Source organism: Wolffia australiana, chromosome 7 (assembly GCF_029677425.1).
Source record: "Wolffia australiana isolate 7733 chromosome 7, ASM2967742v1".
NCBI classification, from domain to species: Eukaryota; Viridiplantae; Streptophyta; class Magnoliopsida; order Alismatales; family Araceae; genus Wolffia; species Wolffia australiana.
Window position 1 is genome coordinate 4,014,423 of NC_135841.1, and position 7,413 is coordinate 4,021,835.

A 7,413-nucleotide genomic window follows, 5' to 3' on the forward strand; every position below is an offset into this window, starting at 1 on the left:
CAAATACAACTATTAAAACCAACACAGATAATTTGAAAGCATCACCTCCACATGGATCAAATGCACCATTTCTTAGTTGTTTCTGATGAAAATAAATGTGGTCGGAAAGCTAATCACACATTCCATGTTCATTTGTGGAACATATTCATTCTAGTGCGCGTGTGACGCTTATAATGAAGTCCATGAATACATGATCCGACTTAGTGAATTTTGATGAGATCGTAATACGGAGATCACTAGTCTTTAAGCATGTTCTCTATATATTCCTATTCGAAGGATACTCGAGAAGGACATGGAAGTATCCGGATAGAATAACACTATCTAGCATCACTCGTATGATGAGTATGGCCATTTTCTTAGCCATTAGTGTAGAGACACTAAGGATATATAGTGGGTGCTCTTTAGTGGAAATAGTTCACTGAATTGATCCGTACAAATCCCTGAATGGTATTATATCAGACTGTCAACCACGTTGAATCACGTCACGGTGTAAAAGTGGTCCTTAGACCTGAGAAACCAAAGATGTCTTGTGGACGAACGGTTGTACTTTGACTATGACGAACGAGTCTCTAATCGTGGGATTCTAAACGGTCTTAATTCGAGTGCATCAAGAAGTTCACGAAGACGATTGAGTGGTCCAGATGTGATCGTCCACCCTCGGTATAAGAGGTGACAACTCAAGGAAGAAGATGTGATGAAGTCCTTGGCCAATGTAGTGAAATATTGGAGAAGAGTTCTTTGATGATTTCCAAATGCATCATTACTAACTAGGATGATCGATTAGGGTTTGACAGTTGACCATACCCTAAGCCATCCTAGGAGCGTCAAGTGGACGAGGGAGTATACATACACGGTAACCGATGACGACCATGCTCCATTAGCGAGTCGATACACACTCCTTTTGTATCTTCTAGAGCATGAGGTGTAGCTTGGCACCCCACGTGTTGGAGACTCAACCTATCGACTGGGTTAAATCGATCCGACGTTAATTAATCTATATGATAAAATAGTTAATTAATTTGGAACGCCAATAAAGTTTATTGGGGATCTCAAGTCGGTAACTAGACTGATACATGGGCCTAGAGGATCACACCCAAATGGTCTTTTGGATGTTGGAATATATACTTAAGTTTTGGGGGTTTTATGAAAAATACCCACTTAGTATAAATAGGGGAAGGCCCTGAACAAAATTCATCCAGGCCAGAATTATTCAGGGGCCTTTCCCTTCTTCTCCTTTCTCCCCACGCTTCCTCTCCACTCTTGATGCAACGACGTAACGATGGTGACGGAGATTGAATGGGGCTTGTCAACGAGAAGAGGAGATTTGACGTGCCGAGGATCGTATGGATACTTCTAAAGGCTGCACACTTGAGTAGCTCAATTTGTCTCGCTCCGGGATCCAAGAAATCACGAATGCGATCCATGCACTGGTACTTCGTTCAATGGTTTTATCAATGCCGTGCGATTTCGCTTAAGTCTTCCATTGCGGATCATTTTTTTTCCTTCATCTAGATCTAGACCTCTAAAACCCAACACCGTGAATGAGTATCTTCAAGCTGTTCAAATTCTTGGCCTCCACATGTACTCACATGATTTTTAGAGCATTGGATCCCCTCTTATTTCCTTGAACTGTGATGCCAGAAATCTAACTACCTCACCATTCAGAATCATTAGAAGCAACATGTGGACGAGCAAGAGAAGAAATGGGACGACACTTAACAATGGTTCACATGGGTATCAAATGAGGTTTCCCCAAATCTTATTGTCTATCTATCAATATTTGAAAATTTATGTGTGTGAGCCTCTTGGCTAATGTTTCTCTCTAGCTCATAACTTAAATGGCCCAATAACAATATCAAAATATAGATTGATTGATCAAGGATGTTTTTAACCCAATTAGAGTTCTAAGGTACACCATGTGCCCTATAAGAAGTCCATTTTCTCATGTAACCATTATGTACATATACTCATTCATTTGTATGAGATTCATAGATGATTTATTGTTTGATTAATTGTTAAACCTTAATAAATTAAAACTTAAAACACACATTTTTAGAAGATTAGTAATACCCTCTTTACATGTTTATTTTATACTAATTTGATTATATATACGCATTATCAAGCCTAAAATGATTAAATTTATTTTTCAAATAATATTTTTAATTTAATGAATTTTAAAATATTTTTGATGATTTTTGTGACATCAAATTCTGAAGGAACACAATTTTTGGAGTCGATATATTATTTTCCTGAATTTTTTGGCATTATGTTCGAAGGCATACGATTTTTTAAATTAAATATATATTTCTAATTTTTTAATGAATTAATGTCTATTTTTAGGAATTTTTAATGGCTCTTTGACTATTTCTGCTCTTCCAAAATCGGAAGAGTGAGAAACTAAGGGGCTGAGAATGATCCAAATTCAAATCACCACATCTAACAATCCAAAAGGAGGTTCCAACTGAAATTTTGAGTGGACCTTTTTTAAGCCTCTTTCCATCCATACTGTTATGTCTATAATAGAGCCTTGGATGTTTGTAAAAACTATATTTAAGCTTAGTTACTCCTAGAGAGGAAAATTGAAATACGATGAAGTTTTGAAGGTCCATCAAGAGTGTTCTTGGTATGTTGAGTGCTTCGGGAAGATCAACAAAGAGGTGGAGGGGCAGATCTGCATCAGGAAAATGCCTTGACACCGGCGGCACATGCATTAGACTCTTGTCTTACATTAGTTTCTCTCCTTCACATCATTATTTTCATCATCTCATTCTTATCACCATCTTCTATCATCTCACCCTACTTTAGGCATCTCCGATCTCGATCTGAATCTCATCATCTTCTTCTCATATAAAAACACTAAATCATCTAGTCCATCATCCTCTTCTCCATCTGAAAAGCACCTATCCATTCTTCTATACATTCGCTAGTTAGATCAATATCATTTCTTATTCCACCATTCTATTTCACCATCATCCATCCACATCCACTCACATCTATTCACCCATTTCATCATCCTATCTTCTTATTCATCTTCTATTACAATGATCACTTCATGTCTTTATCTATATCACTCTCTCATTTCCATCTGATCTATCCATGTCCCTCTACCTATTCCCATATTGTTATTCATATCATCGATATTAAATAGTTATTGTCACCCTCTCATCACCTCCCTTAATCACATCACGATCTCATATTTTATATGTATGTCTTCTCATCCCTCTTGAATCGTCACATAAAGAGTATTTCAGCCCTAATCTCCGTCCCCTGTGGAGATGTCCCTTGCTCATTGCAAAGTAGTCAAATTATTTTATGAGTAAAGGTTTATAATTTTTTTAAATTAACTCAAATATGAATGACAAATTGACACCCTAAATTGGAGTTGATCAAAAACTTCTCTAATATTTCTGCTACCCTAGATAGGGATTTAACTATATTTTATTTCTTGATTCAATGTCCTTTTATACTGTAGGTGGACAATCCCATATTGGCCATACAATTACCTTCATGTACTTGTTCCTAAATCTAACCTAGGATGGTTTTCATATCATGTTTAAAGACTCGTAGGTCACAGCAAAACAAAATCATTGATCAACAAGGTGTCTTTGGCGTCTCAAGTCTAAGGACTGCTCACACAATTGTGCCATGATGCAATTTTTCAAACTGAATTTCATAATCATACTATTTTTCCAGGTTTCAAGAAGTCAAAGGGAATACAAGACGGCCAAAAGGAATTCTTGCGGCAAAAAACAGTTCTGAAAATATCATTCACCAGAGAATTCATCTCATGTAATTTGAGATTTAGTTAATACAAGTTTGACTAACGTCAATAAAATACATATAATGCAAAATTGTGTCATTTTATGAAATATTAAAAAATGTATAGGCAAACAAAGATGAACACTAAAGAATTTTGTGATCAACAAAGAGGTTAATAAGATATCATTGTCAAGAATTTTTAGCACAATTTTGAGTTTTCATTGACCACAAAAGTTTTTCCTAACCTTAATATAACTCCATATTTTTAATTGTGTCACTTAATGCAGGATTGAAAAATTACAAGCAAATAAATAAAAAAAAGACTCAGGATTCACGATCAGTAACGAGCTTCATAAGATTGATTTGAGGAAATTTTTAGGTCAATTTTTGAGTTTTATTGGAAAAAGTGAATGAACATTCTAAGAATTTATAATCATATCATTTGGTGCATGAATTGATTTAATATCTCATTTTGAATATTAGAAGATCAAGTACATCAATGAAACCACAATTGGAGAAAAATGAGAAGGAGAACAAAATCCGATGGAATAAAGACAGCATTAAGGGAGTTATATTCGATGGAAGTTAATTTCATGTTTATATATTTATTGATATCTCTCATCTTAATTAAATATTTCAATTATATAAAAAACTCATATTGTAATGTGGAATAGTACTATACTTATATGAATCAGTATTTTCTTAGAAACTGACTTTCAGGGAGGTGGAATGCTGAAATGACCAAAGGTGAGAGAAAAAGCCAAATTTTACGGTGTTTAGGCTGTACATGACAAGTATTAGAATTATTGGGACATGATTATTGGAACATGATGACTAGACTTATGCTTAGGTGGTTGGTGAGTGAGGATTTAGGAACAAGATTACTGGGACATGATATACAGGAGTTGTGTTACCTCTATAGTGTGTATAAAACACTTTTCTTTCATCCTCATCATCTACCTACCTCTAGATACGAACACCACCTCTCACTTAGTTTAACTAGACCAGAGTTCCTAAAGTTTTTAGAGAACCTAATTTATATCATCTCTTAGGTTATACCTTAGCTACATAAACAAACAGTTGATATTATTGACTAATTATATTCTATTCCATGCAAGGTCAGTTGATCATCGTAGATTTAATTTAGGTCTAAAGAACCATCACATTTTTTTATTAAAGATATGACTTTGGAGAAGTATGGATATGTCACATATGGACAACTGAAGAAATGGTTATGCATATGTATCAGGGATAAATACTCCCTTCCCTGAGTTCCACATGCATGGTGCAGGTGCAGATGCATTTACCCAATATCCCAACAAATGGAAAGGCATGTTTCTAATAGGAAATTCAAAGGGAACATTCATCCATTCATATAATCATATGCCTTACATCACAAGCCCCTCTATCCACAAACCTTCATTATCATTTCCAAAGGATTTATCCTCTTAGTTATCAAACTTAGAAGCATCTCAAACTAGCCTAGAAAATATATCAATTAGAGCAAGAGCCATTGGAGGATAATGACATCTGCACATAGTACAATAGTCAATTGTAAGTGTACTATCAATCTCCTCCCATAGAAAAGTTATACAAATATTCCTTGTTGGACTTTCCTAAATGAAGAGAGGGAGGGTTCCAGTTTCCAAGGACCAGCATAAGGATCCCAAGAAGGGGCAACAACAACGGAGGCTCGACACATGAAGATCAGTCATGGGATACTCACACTAGTATTCCTGTACGAGGAGAAATCCTGGTACCCCATGCTAAATAAGTGGGGGAAAGATTTCTTCCAATATTTACCTCTAATTGTGATCACTTTGAAGCTCATCATAAGTCAAACTGACTCTGAAGCTCAACATCACTTGAAGATTCTAGCCATTTTTCTCTACACCCCCGAACTACTCATGTGGCACCAAGGGTGAGGACTATGACCCGTCTCCTTACCTACTTTCATCTAGAAGTCAGTTGACTTGGGATTAAGGGGGGCAGTCAATCTGGATTTAGGTTATTTCTATAAAAAATATTACATATTCAAAAATAAACATAAAAATTCTACATAAATATAAACAAATTCACCCCAGATATGTCTTAAAATTTTAAATATTATATCTTTTAAAATGCCAGATCTTAAGTTTGATTATTTTTGGCATCATATTTAATCTGAATCATGTATTTGATCAGAAGAAGGCTAACAGATCCATCAGACTACCATTGATCAGAATCTGATCACATATTAAAGGTAGGATAGATCAGTCTTGGTTCTGATATTATATTTGGTATCTGATTTGAGATTAAGAAAAAGAGAAAGATAGGATGCCACATCTTACCCATCCAATCTTCACTTGCCCCCACCCTATCACCCACTGTATTGCATTGTGATCTTTCCTCTACTTCAGCCCCTAATCAATAATTGATGAAGTGATGATTTACTGGGCCAAATGGATGAATAAGAACTTTATGTATTAATATTTTTAATGTACACAATTTTTTTTGGAATCTAATATCCAATATCCATGCACTATATTAGGTTTCCAACACAACAAGAGAGTTGATCATGAGTGTATTGATACTTAGAGGTGGGATTAATATTTTTAACATTTTATGCTCATTACCTTTTGTTTTAGGCATAGATGGACAACTCAAAGAAAACATCAGGGGCATTGCCAAGGGACTAGCAATGCACTAAGCTGGTAGTATTGATAATATGATAAATTATCCCATAATTACATTCATTAAATATGAATTTAAGCATCTAAATACTATTTTATGATTTTATTAACTATTCTGTTTTAATATTTATGAACTTCATATGAATATATTTTTTTTACATTTTGGACATTTTTAACTGACTAATTGAATTTAATAAAATATATTTATTTCTGATGAATATTTCCAAGTTCTATATTTGTAGAAGTTTACGGAGAATAAATGGTACAATTATCAGATACCTGGAGTATTACATCTGATTTTTAAATTGTTTTTTGGGTTATTTTGATAGATTGAATCATTTTCTGTTCTTGGCTTCAAAAGACAAGTTTCAGGTGCGTAGGCCAATTCCTTCCATCCACTGATCCCTCTAAATTCTGACCTAACGATGACTATAAATTCAAGTGATAGGGGGCCTCAACATATCAGAAAAGAGAGCTAAAAAAATAATCGAAGGGTATTATGGTAATCATGTCACTTTATATATATTCCATTCCTATTTATCATATTTACCTCAACTTGTATGTGTTCCAGTAGTGGCTCGCGAGAAGGATAAGACTCTCCAAGATCATGGTGTTCAACCTGATCTTTTATGTGTTCATCCTTTGCCGGTCCATTTTATTGTAGGGGAACATGTAAAATCCTGGAATATATAATGATCTAATCGTATGAAGAGTCGTTGAGAAATCAGGACATGCGCTTCTTGACTCCTGGAACTTAGACCTATGTGTTCACCACCATCCTTATCCATTTTCTCCACTTTTCCCTCATTTTCTATTACTTTTGCTCTCGATCTGCTCATTTATACCAGTTTATCATCATCTTTTATTTTCATTTCTCTTTCCATAAACATTCAACAATTTTGCCCTCCAAAAACCAACTTTTTCTTACCTTAAATGTTGCCCATGATAACGGAGTTGGAAACCCGGTGCCACATCAGCACCC